This window comes from Impatiens glandulifera, chromosome 1 (assembly GCF_907164915.1).
Source record: "Impatiens glandulifera chromosome 1, dImpGla2.1, whole genome shotgun sequence".
Classification (NCBI taxonomy): Eukaryota; Viridiplantae; Streptophyta; class Magnoliopsida; order Ericales; family Balsaminaceae; genus Impatiens; species Impatiens glandulifera.
The window spans coordinates 104,708,897-104,721,781 of record NC_061862.1 but is presented as its reverse complement, the minus strand read 5'-3'; positions in this window follow the sequence as shown (position 1 = coordinate 104,721,781).

Sequence of the window (12,885 nt, the reverse complement as noted above, 5' to 3'; positions counted from 1 at the left end):
CCTAGAAATTCTTAAAGTGCTGAAAAGTGACCAATACCGAAAGATTTGATCCTATCTTTCGGTTTTACCCATAAGTACCGAAAGATATGATCTAAATCTTTTGATATTTAACACATTAAAATTTAATAATCAATCATATATAAGCATGATTATATTTTATCATTAAAAATTTAACACAATCCTATAATTAGAAATGAAACACAACACCTACACATACAAAATCAATACATACACATATTCTAATTATAATCAAACACAAAATTTTATACATCTATATATAATAAAACACAAACTTATATTTGTAAATTCAATTATAATCCTTATACTTGGAATATTGACACACCATTAATATGCTTAAATTAAACAAGATACATATACTTAGAAACCAAAACACCACTTAGAGGAGTAGAAATAAATTATAGAATAAGATCATTACCGAAAGATTTGATACAAATCTTTTGGTACTATTAAAGATGAAATATTTACCCATTTATTTCGGCTTTGATCTTAATTACCCAAAAATTCTCAAAGTATTGGAAAATGGCCAATACCGAAAGATCTGATCATATCTTTCGGCTTTACCCTTAAATACTGAAAGATATGATCTAAATCTTTAGGTATTTGACCATTTCAAATTTAATAATTAATAAGATTCAATCCTAATTATATTTATTCTTAAGAAACTAAACACAATCCTATAATTAAAAATGAAAAATACAACACCTACACATACAAATACAATACACACACATTCTAATTATAATCAAACACAAACCTTTATACATCTTTATATAATCAAACACAAACATATACTTATAATTCAATTACAATCCCTATACTTGGAGTATTGACACACCATTGATATGCTTGAATAATTAAATAAGATCCATAAACTTAGAAACTAAAACACCACTTAGAAAATGAGAAATTAGAGAATATGGTCCACTACCGAAAGATTTTTATCAAATCTTTCAGTATTTACTAGTAAAGCCGAAAGATTTACCCATTTCTTTCGGGTTTGGTCTTAATTACCCAAAAAATCTCAAAGTGCTGGAAAATGGCCAATACCGAAAGATTTGATCATATCTTTCGTCTTTACCCTTAAATACCGAAAGATATGATTTAAATTTTTTGGTATTTGACCCCTTCAAATTAAATAATTAAGAAAATTTAAGCATGATTATATTTTATCCTTAAAGAAACTAAACACAATACTATATTTAGAACTGAAAAACAACACCTACACAAACAAAAACAATACACACACATTCTAATTATAATTAAACACAACCCTTTATGTATAGTTAAATAATTAAACACATACATATACTTGTAAATTCAATTACAATCCCTCTACTTGGAATATTGACACACCACTTATATGCTTGGATAATTAAACAAAATCTATATACTTAGAAACTAAAACATCACTTTAAAAAGGAGAAATAAATTAGAGAATAAGGTCATTATCGAATGATTTTTATCAAATCTTTCGGTATTTACAAGTAAAACCGAAAGATTTTCCCATGTCTTTCGGCTTTGATCTTAATTACCCAAAAATTCTCAAAGTTCTAGAAAGTGTCCAATACCAAAAGATTTGATCATATTTTCTCTTTACACTTAAATACTGACAGATATGATCTAAATCTTCTAGTATTTGACCCCTTTAAATTTAATAATTAAACAGATTTAAGCATTAATATATTTTATCCTTAAAAAATTAATTACACAATCCTACACTTAAAAATGAAACACAACACCTACGCACACATACAAACACAATTCATACACTCATATTCTAATTAATATAATTAAACACAAAACTTTTATACATCCTATTATAATCAAACACAAACCTATATTTTTTAAATTCAATCACAATTCTTATACTTGAAAATTGACACACAGTTGAAATGCTTAGATAATTAAACGAGAGCCATATATTTAGAAACCAAAACACCATTTGGAAAAGGAAAAGGAAAAGGAAAAGAAGTTAGTAAATAATGCCATTACCGAAAGATTTGAATAAAATCTTTCAGTATTTTGGGGGAAAACCGACAGATATATACTAAATCTTTCGGCATATCCACTCCAGGAAACACCAATACTTAGAAATATTGCATGTTTCTTGGAAGGGACCAAAGCCGAAAGATATAGACTAAATCTTTCGGCATCTCCCCTTTAGAAAATCCAAAAACTTTGAAATTTTTTCCTTGTTTTTTGGAAAGTTCAAAGTCAAAAGATATAGTCTCAATCTTTCGGTATATCCCCTCCATAAAAACCTCAACAATTAGAATTTTTTGTTTTTTAAGGGGTCAAAGTCGAAAGTGTTGGGTCAAATTATCTTGACTAAAATAAACAAGGGAATAATTTTATTTAATGGTGACATTATTTTGATGATCTATGGTCAAAGTCGAAAGTGTTGTGAATAAAGCTAAATGGTCTATTTGTTTTGTGCGGGAACAAATCTAAAGATAGTGCTAACTTAGATGTTGTCTAAAGCAGGATGTCTTAAACGTCTAACGTAGTTAGACGAGGACGTCTAACGTAGTTAGACGAGGACGTCAACTCCTTTAGATGCGGTCTAAAGGGAAATGTAGTTAGACAAGGTCGTCTAACAACTTTAGACGCGGTCTAAAGGGAAACATAGTTAGACGAGAATGTCTAACTCCTTTAAACGCGGTCTAAAGGGAAACGTAGTTCGACGAGGATGTCTAACTCCTTTAGATGTTGTCTAAAGGGAAACGTACTAAGACGAGGGCGACTAACTTCTTTAGACACAGTCTAAAGGAAAACGTAGTTAGACGATGTTTTCTAACTCCTTTAGACATGTTCTAAAAGGAAGCGTAGTTAAATGAGGATTTCTAACTCCATTAGACGCGGTCTAAAGGGAAACGTAGTTAGACAAGGATGTCTAACTCCTTTAGTCAATGTCTAAAGGGAAACGTAGTTAGATGAGGTCGTTAACTACTTTAGACGTGGTCTAAAGGGAAGCGTAGTTAGACGAGGATGTCTAACTCCCTTAGACGAGGACATCTAACTCTCTTAGACGTGGTCGAAACAGATGCGTAGTTAAATGAGGACGTCTAACTCCTTTAGATGCGGTTTAAAGGGATGCGTAGTTACACGAGGACGTTTAAATCCTTTAGACGCGGTCTAAAGGAATGCATAGTTAGACGAAGACGTCTAACTCCTTTAGACACGGTCTAAAGAAGAATGTCTAATGCTTTGCTTTAGTAGCTGTCTGAAGAAAGTATTTGTCTAACCACGATCTCTTTGCTGTCTGCTCCACTTTCTTTTATGCAGTCTCACAAGCCATCTAATTCTATCTAATTAATTAATGCCATGTACGCGGATATCTCACAAATATACATTTCCAGTACAAGACAAGATTAGAGGATATTCGGAGCACTACTCATTCAGTACGACCACAATCCAATTATTCAGAGCCTACCGTACTCTCGTACTATAGGCGGCCGTCCAACGGGCATGGGCCACGTGTCCTCAAAAAATATTCGACCGTTGGTATACTTCAACTATATATGGAGTCTCAAGGATAACGGTCGAACGACCTCTGTTATTGAATTCAAGAAAGTTTCTGAAATAAAACATCTCTCCTACTGTCTAGATGTGATCACACTGTAATTGCATACTGTCCATTTTATGAGAAACTTCAGTATTGTAAGTTGAATAGAGGTTGTTCTATTCAACAAAGAGTTAGCTAGATCAGTGAGCTGTATTTATTTCAAATTATTTAGTGGATATCCTTCCGGTTGTGCAAGAAGGGATGACGTAGGATTTTAATCTCTAAACATCCATAAAACTCCTAGTGTTCTTTACTTTCTGCCATTCTACATACAATTGTCTATAACTTTAAATCCGACGTACACTTCCGCACTTGAATCTGTTAAAAGATTTTGAAGGATTTGCGAAGAATAGAAACAAATACTAATCCCTCACAAGATTATTATCGAAGAGTTTATCGTAAGCTATTAACAATTGTCAAACCCTAGTGTCTATCGGTAACACCGATCCCAACAAGTGGTATGAAAGCCTCGTTTTCTATTCTCAAGCAACAACATAATATGAATCATGTCTATGGCCGCTACAACCAAGGTTCCCATGTTCTCGAAAGAGAACTATGTCGTGTGCAAGAAGAGAGTCCATGCTCATCTATCTACAATTGATGATGACATGTGGCTTGTCATTACTGAAGGGCTGATAAAAATTGAGAAAGACAGATCTAAGTAGTGTAGTGAAGACAAGAGGAAGAACAACCTCAATAACCTGGCCATGGATATTCTGTACAAAACTCTATATGACAACATGTTTAACTACATCATATTATGCAACTCTGCCAAGGAGATCTGGGTGAGGTTGACTCAACTCTGTGAAGGCAACACAACAATTTGATAACATCAAGATGCGTCATGGAGAGACGATGACTGAATTCGATGGGAGGTTCAACAAGATTTTCACCACTCTCTCCACCTTGGGCAAGACTTACAGTAATAGAGAGGTTGCAATTAAATTCATGCGTGCTCTGCCCAGAGAGTGGGATATCAAGACAATGGAGTCGAGGGAGTCTAAATATTTCAACAAGATGGAGATCTTTGACTTGCTAGCCGATCTAAAGGCCTATGAGTTTGATATAAACTCTAGGAATGAATAGGTTCTTTCCACCTCTGCTATTGCAACCAAAGCGCTGATGACTGCTCATGAGTCACATGTTGCCACCAATGTGAAGTCTGCTGCCGAGAAGATTAGTAGCAACACCATGGTTCTTCTTGTGAAGAAATTCGGCAATTCATGAAGAAGAGCAATTATAACTCATGATCTTTAAACAATAACAGTAATGATAAGAACAACTATAAGGCTAACTTAAAGTGTTTTAACCGTGACAAACTAGGACACTTCAAGTCAGAGTGCAAGAAGCCAAATCTAGATAAGAATAAGAAGGACAAAAAAGAATCGAAGGCTCTAATGACGACTAACAAAAAAGCCAAGAGGGACCAAAGCGATTCAAATAACTTATCATCCAGTGATAGTGATGATGAAGACGTCACTTGCTTCATAGCAAAAGAAGAAGAAGACTCTGAGGTATTTGACTTCTCCTTTGAAAAATTTACAAGAGATGAACTAACTATTGCACTAAATGACATGGTCAGTGAGTACAAGAAGTTGTCAGACTCTTGTAATGAAATGAGATCGAAATATGAAACTGATAAACTTTTTTCATCTCAAACTTCTGAATCAAAAGATCATGAAAACAATGTGTTCAAGTTCTCATCTGAGAATTAGAAGCTCAAGGGAATGGTTCAAACATTGTTTTCTAAAAACCAACGGTTGACATATGTGGTCAGTTCTTGGACAAGGTCTAGAGGTGTAGTCAGACAACAAATAAGTGTGATAAGGCCTGCTGGATACAAATCCGTTTAGGATTTGATAATGTCAGTCCAGAAAAGTCTTGTGAAAAGTTAAATTCAGTAACAGATAAGTTTAAGCAAATAAACTTTTTTAGAGGGATTTTAACTAATAAATGGACTAATCCAAGATGTAAGGACTTAACCTTAAAGGATGAGATTACTTATGTTCCGCCAACTGTAAGCTGGCTGAAAATCTAGAAAGGAAGTAGCCAACAAGTATGGCAAATCAAAACCTAACAGGAAGTCAAGAAGTTTTAGACAAAAATCATCTTCTAAGGTTAATAGTTCAACTGCTTGCAGGAAGACGTCTGCTAAGCCTAAATCATACGCATTAATCATAACAAAACATGTAAAATCCATCAAGATAACTCAAATATGGATTCCTAAGGGACTAATTGATCGAGTACCCAAGTGAATGTGGGTACTAAAAGATTGTAAATATGTATTTGTGTTTGTACAATAGATAAACTACTTGGAGGAATATGTATGGTATATGGAAAATGGATGTTCCAGACACATGACTAGTTATAGACGGCTTCTAACTGAAATTACGGATTGCGCAGGGCCTAAGATCACATTTGGGGACAACATCAAGGGTAAGACCATGGTAAATGTAAGATTATGCATGGACTTCAAGTTCGTCAACCTGAAGAAAGAACTTTCATCAACCAAGCCAAATATACCAGGGAACTGTTAATGAAGTTTGGAATGGAATCTGCTCGTCTACAGCTACTCCAATGAGCTCCTCCATTAAGCTTGACAATGATGAAGATGGCCAAAGCGTGGACATCACTGCATATAGATGGATAATCAGTTATTTGCTATATCTTACTACCCGTCGATCAGACATCATGTTTGTTGTCGGTGTCTACGAAAGAATCTAGGTAAATCCTATACAATCTCATTATGTTGCTGCTAAGCGAATTTTGAAGCATTTAAAGGGAACTAAAAATGTGGGACTGTGGTATCTGAAGGATTTTAGTTTCAATCTAACTAGTTATTCAGATGCAGATTATGCAGGGTGCAAGATTAATCGGAAAATCACCAGTAGAACTTGCCAGTTATGTGGTGATCGTCTAATTTCTTGGTTCAACAAGAAACATACGTCTATCGCAACGTCTACAGCTGAAGCCGAATATCTTGTTGCAGAAATCTGATGCTCTTAGCTTTTGTGGGTTCAACAATAGCTAAGGGACTACGACATTGAGGCAGAAGAATCTCCCATTTTCTGCGACAACACCAATGTTATTGCGATAATATACAACCTGGTTTTGCACTCTCGAACTAAGCATATCGAAATCATACATCATTTCATCCAGGAACATGTCAATCAGAAGCATATTCTCCTTGAATATGTCCCAACCAAACAACAAGTGGAAGACGAACCACTCCCCGAGACTATGTTTTCTCACTTTATAAATATTCTAGGGCTTGTAGATCTTAATTAAATTGTTTGAAATGATCATGTATAAATTGAGGGGGAATTTTTTGTTAAGCAACTGGAAAGACATGAATGGATGGAGGTCCTAACTGGTCTGATTAGATCGCTCATCTAAAGAAGCTATGTACTTGGACGATTAACTTCTTAAGCAACTTACAAATTAAGTCTGGTTATACGTCTATAGCGCCTATATATAGACGCGCGTAGTTAGACGCCCTCTGAACATACGTCTACCTAACTTAGATGCAAGAAATGTGGATAGCTTGTTAGACGTTTAATTACGTGTGTCCTCGGATGATTCATCATCAACCAAGTAGATCAGTTGTCCATCATTTCATTGGTTGTCTATGTACTTTTCCTGCCTAGTAAGTGAAAAGTCATATCTCAAATAACTTGAAGACACGTGTCTTTCAATGTTAAAAATATGATTAATAAATCTGAAGAGTTGCCTCTCTTCACCTTCTAAATTTACGATAGATTTTAAGAATGTTTTTAATTGATGTCTTTCAATTATGATTTTATTAGGAACACGTTTTTTAAATTAAATGACGGTTCAATTATAATGATGACTTTATGTGGTGTGTGTCATTCATACGTTATAAAAAACAACTATCTCATCCGAATAGACCATCTATCCTCTTCATGATTTTGAATTTCAGATTTCTCTAACTAAGAAAATCTCTTGTGAATCTTATGCGTCTAAATCCTAATTTTATGAAGGTTTTTAATTGACGTCTTTCAATTATGATTTTATTGGGAACACAATTTTCAAATTAAATGACGGTACACTTCTAATGATGACTTTCTGTGGTGTGTGTTATTCATACGTTATAAAAAGCAACTAGGTCATCCGAACAAACCATCTATCCTCTTCGTGATTTTTTATTCCTGATTTCTCTAACTAAGAAAATATCTTGTGAATCTTAGGCGTCTAAACCCTTAAAAATCGTAATACTCAAGAAATGGGTTCCCTTGCTCCATCCACTCTTCAAGTAAACTTCGATTATGTCTCCACCTCGATCTTCCCTGAAATGATCACAATGTTTGAATCTCTAAAAGCTTCGGTCTTGAAGAAATTCCTTAGAGCTCCTGTCATAATGCACGAACCTAAAGTTCTTGAATTCTTTAATTTCGGAACGTTTTATGACAATAGGCTTGTAGTAGCAAAACATTTTTAAGAACATACTTGCTTCTATGAAGAATCTTTTGCTCAATTCTTCAATATCCCTTCAGAGAGATTATCTTAGTTTCTCACTTCGTCTAATGAAGTATTATCTCAGATGAAGCTTGTCTTCTTAGATACATCTGTTGAAGGGCAGATCGTTCCTGTCGGTTCTCACGGACCGAAATCTATTCTAAAAATTGAGTTTTCCATCCTCAACGATATCATCTTCAAGTCCCTCTTGGCTAAGGGGGCTCCAACTTTTACTCGAAAAAGATTTTCGAGATAATGATTGCTATCACCAAGGGAACAACTATCAACTGGTCGAAAATCATTTTAAAAACATAGTAGAGATGATCTCTTATTAGAGGAGGCCATTTGGGTATGCTGCCCCGCTCAGTATGCCACTCTTTTCTCTCCTCACTAATGTTGGACATGGTGTCCTCATTAAGTCTTCCGGAGTCTTGGATTACGAAAGAGTCCTTGACAATGTTCTTAGGTAGAAAGACTGAAGCTAAAGAGAAGAAATTGGGCGCTTTAAGGAGCTAATTAGAAATCCGTCCTTTCCGATGATGTTGAAAAGAGGGAAAGAAGTGGCCTGAGGCCCAAGGGGAATCAAGGGTAGAAAGGGATAGGAAAAGACCCAACTTTTATAGTTCATGGGCAATCTCTTTTAAATTGTTTATCTTCCTCTGAGATTTTGATAATATATATATAAACTTTTGATGTTTATTGATTATATTCCTTTTTCTAATCTTTTAACTAAGTTCTAACATCATCAAAAAGGGGGAAATTGTTGGGTCAAATTATTTTGACTAAAATAAACTAGAGAATAAGTTTATTTAATGCTAACATTATTTGATAATATATGTTAAACTTAGTTGTGAATAAAGCTGAGTGGTCTATTTGTTTTGTGTAGGAACAAATCTAAAGACAGTGCTAACTTAGATGTTGTCTAAAGTAGGTTGTCTTAGACGCCTAACATAGTTAGACGAGGATGTCTAACTCCTTTAGACGCGGTTTAAAGGGATACGTAGTAAGACAAGGTCGTCTAACTTCTTTAGACGCGGTTTAAAGGGAAACGTAGTTAGACAAGGACATCTAACTTCTTTAGACGCGGTCTAAATGGAAACGAAGTTCAAGGAGAATATCTAACTCCTTTAGACGTTGTCTAAAGGGAAACATAGTTAGACGAGGATATCTAACTCCTTTAGACGCAGTCTAAAGAGAAACGTAGTTAGACGAGGACATCCAACTCCTTTAGACGCTGTCTAAAGGGAAACGTAGTTAGACGAGAATGTCTAACTCCTTTAGACGCGGTCTAAAGGGAAACGTAGTTAGACGAGGTCGTCTAACTTCTTTAGACGTGGTCTAAAGGGAAGTGTAGTTAGACAATGACATCTAACTCCTTTAGACGTGGTCTAAAGGGAAGTGTAGTTAGACAAGGACATCTAACTCCTTTAGACGTGGTCTAAAGGGAAACGTAGTTAGACGAGGATATTTAACTCCTTTAGACATTGTCTAAAGGGAAAGGTAGTTAGACGAGGACGTCTAACTCCTTTAGACGTTGTATAAAGGGAAACATAGTTAGATGAGGTTGTCTAACTCCTTTAGACGCGGTCTAAAGTGAAGCGTAGTTAGACGAAGACGTCTAACGCCATGAGATGCAGTCTAAAGGGATGTGTAGTTAGACGAAGACGTCTAACTCCTTTAGAAACGGTCTAAAGGGATGCGTAGTTAGACGAGGACTTCTAACTCCTTTAAACGCGGTCTAAAGTAATGCGTAGTTAGACGAGGATGTTTAACTCATTTGGATGTGGTCTAAAGAAGAATGTTTAATGGCTTGCTTTAGCAGCCGTCTTAAGAAAGCACTTGTCTAATAACAATCTCTCTACTGTCTGCTCCACTTTCTTCTGTGTAGTCTGACAAGCCATCTAATTATATTCAATGAATTAATGCCATGTACATGGATATCTCTCAATTAGACATTTCTAGTACGAGACAAAATCAAAGGAAATTCGTCGCACTACTCATTTAGTACGACCACGATCCAATTATTCAAAGCCTACTATACTCTTGTACTATATGCGGCCGTCCAACGGACACGGGCGACGTGTCCTCAAAGAATATTCGATCATTGGTATACTTCAACTATATATGGAGGCTCAAGGACAACGGTCGAATGGCCTATATTATTAAATTCAAGAAAGTTTATGAAATAAAACATCTCCCCTACTATCTAGTTGTGATCACACTGTAATTACATATTGTCCATTCTATGAGAAACTTCGGCATTGTAAGTTGAAAAGAGGTTATTCTATTCAACATAAAGTTAGCTAGATTAGTGAGATGTATTTATTTCAAAGTATTTAGTGGATATCTTTTCGGTTGTGGAAAAAGGGGTGACGTAGAAGTTTTATCTCCGAACATCCATAAAATCATGGTGTTCTTTACTTTCTGCCATTCTACATTCATTTGTCAAAAGCTTCAAATCCGACGAACACTTCCGCACTTGAATATGTTTCAAGAGTTTGGAGGATTTGCGATATTGTTATTATTATTGAAGAGTTTATTGTAAGATGTTAACAATAGTCATACCTTAGTCTCTATTGGTAACACCGATCCCAACAAAAAGATATATTAAAATCTTTCGGTATTTACCCTTTAAAAATTGTCATTTTCTAGAAGGATTCAAATTCGACATAAATATACTGTATCTTTCGGTATTTTCACGGAATACCGAAAGATTTATAGAGCCTATCGGTGTATTTTCTTATTGATGACAAGTTTCTTCTTTTCGGTATTTATACCAAAAGATTTATATATCTGTCGGGAAAATCTTTCGGTAAAACCCCCATATTTACTTGTGGTAATAATGAGATTTTGGAAAATTTTGATTAATTACTTTTGTTTTAATTAACTTTTGATTAAATAAGTTATTATGTAAAAATATTTTAATTAATTGAATCACCTTAGTCATAGAATAAAATAAAATTAATAAAGTTTTTATTCATATTAACAAAATTTTCAATTTATTTTTGTTAAATTTTTATTTAGTTTATTAATTAAGTTAGATTAGTTTTCTAATTTAAACTAATTAGTTTTTTTATTTTCCAATTAATAGAATCTATTTAGGTATAAGATTAAGTCTATACCCCCAACTTAGTCTATCGCTTTTTAATTTAGTCCTTTCCCTTTAATAAAATGTTTATTTTAATGGTTAATAAGATTCATTCCTTTATAATATAAATAAATAAAATATTTTCCCTTTTTATATTTTTTGAACAATTTTGTGGCAAATGGGTGAATCTAGACAATTCTCAATAGATGGTGGAAGGATCCAACCCAAGGAGATGGTGGAAGGATCTAGACCAAGGTTGTCAAAATCGAGAGTTTACGTAGAATCGTTATCTAATTATAAACTCGTAAAATCTAGAGTTTACATTCAATCGTAAGAGTTTCATTTAAAAAAATAATAGTTATATATTATTATTATTTATATTTATAATTAAGTATTTTATACTTAACCAATTTTAAAAAATTATATATTTTAATATAAGATTAATTAAAAATTAATAATAAATAAATAACACTATAAATATTTATACTTACAAAATAATTATATTAATTAATTTATTTAAATAAATAATAATTTTATTTTTAAATTTTTAAATATAAATTTATTTTTTTTATAGTAAAATCGTATAGAATCGTAAAATCGAAATTATTTATAAACTCGTAAAATTGTAAAATCTTATTATCGTAAATTTAAAATCGTAAGAGTTTACCTATTTAAGAGTTTACTTAAAATCAGACTCGTTAGCCTAACGTGAAATCGTAAAATCGTAAGATTTTAAGAGTCAACTCGAGATTTTGACAGCCTTGATCTAGACCATTCTCAATAATAAGCAAGAAAGGTCTAGGCGGTGGAATCTATGACTTGATCATTTTAAATTTCAAAAATAAGGCCTAAAAGTTGGTGGAAGGACTTAGAAGGGCCCTTCCAACTGCGAGAAAAGGATGATAACAAAAGACTTGGGAATCATACTTAAGTCTTGGTCTTTTAATTAAAATAAACAAAAAAAAAAATTGACAAAGGCATGAGGAACCTTGGGCCATAGGGTTTCTCATGATTTGACCAGACACTTATTTTCTCCCTCAATTTTTATAGATTATAAAAAACTATCTCTAAAAGAATTGAATTTTCAAGAAAATTTGATTTTAGATTTTAATATGTTAAGCTAATAATTTAGCTAAGTTATAACACTTAAAAAAACTATTATACATAGAATATTCAAGGTTTTATTTAATTAATTACCTAGATATTTATAAAATAAAAAAATACAACATATATAAAATATATATATTAACATTTTTATAAAGTTTAAAAAAAAAAATATATATATATATATATATATATTTATTATTTTGTTTTTATTAATTAGATTAGTTGATTTAAATAATTAATTTAGTTGTTTGTTTTTATTTAATTAGATTAAGTTAGATTAATTTAATTAAGTAAACTAGTTTTTTTTAATACTTTAGGTTATGATTAAATATGATTATTTTCTTTAAAAAATAATACTCCTCTTGTTTTCCTTTGTATTATCTTTTATTAGTTAATTGATTAAGTTTAGTAATACTTTGTTTTTGTTTTTCAATGGTTTTGTAGGATTTTGGAAAAACCGTTGGGGGCAAAAGAGGGAAAAGCTTGTGTACTTTAAGATTTTCAGGAACGTCTAAGAATTAACTGTTATGGAAGGACTTGTTCATTTTTAATTAAAAAAAAATCCCTTAAGACTGGGCATCCCACAGTACGGGCATCTTTGAGACTTGGTTTTTTTAACTATGTTAGG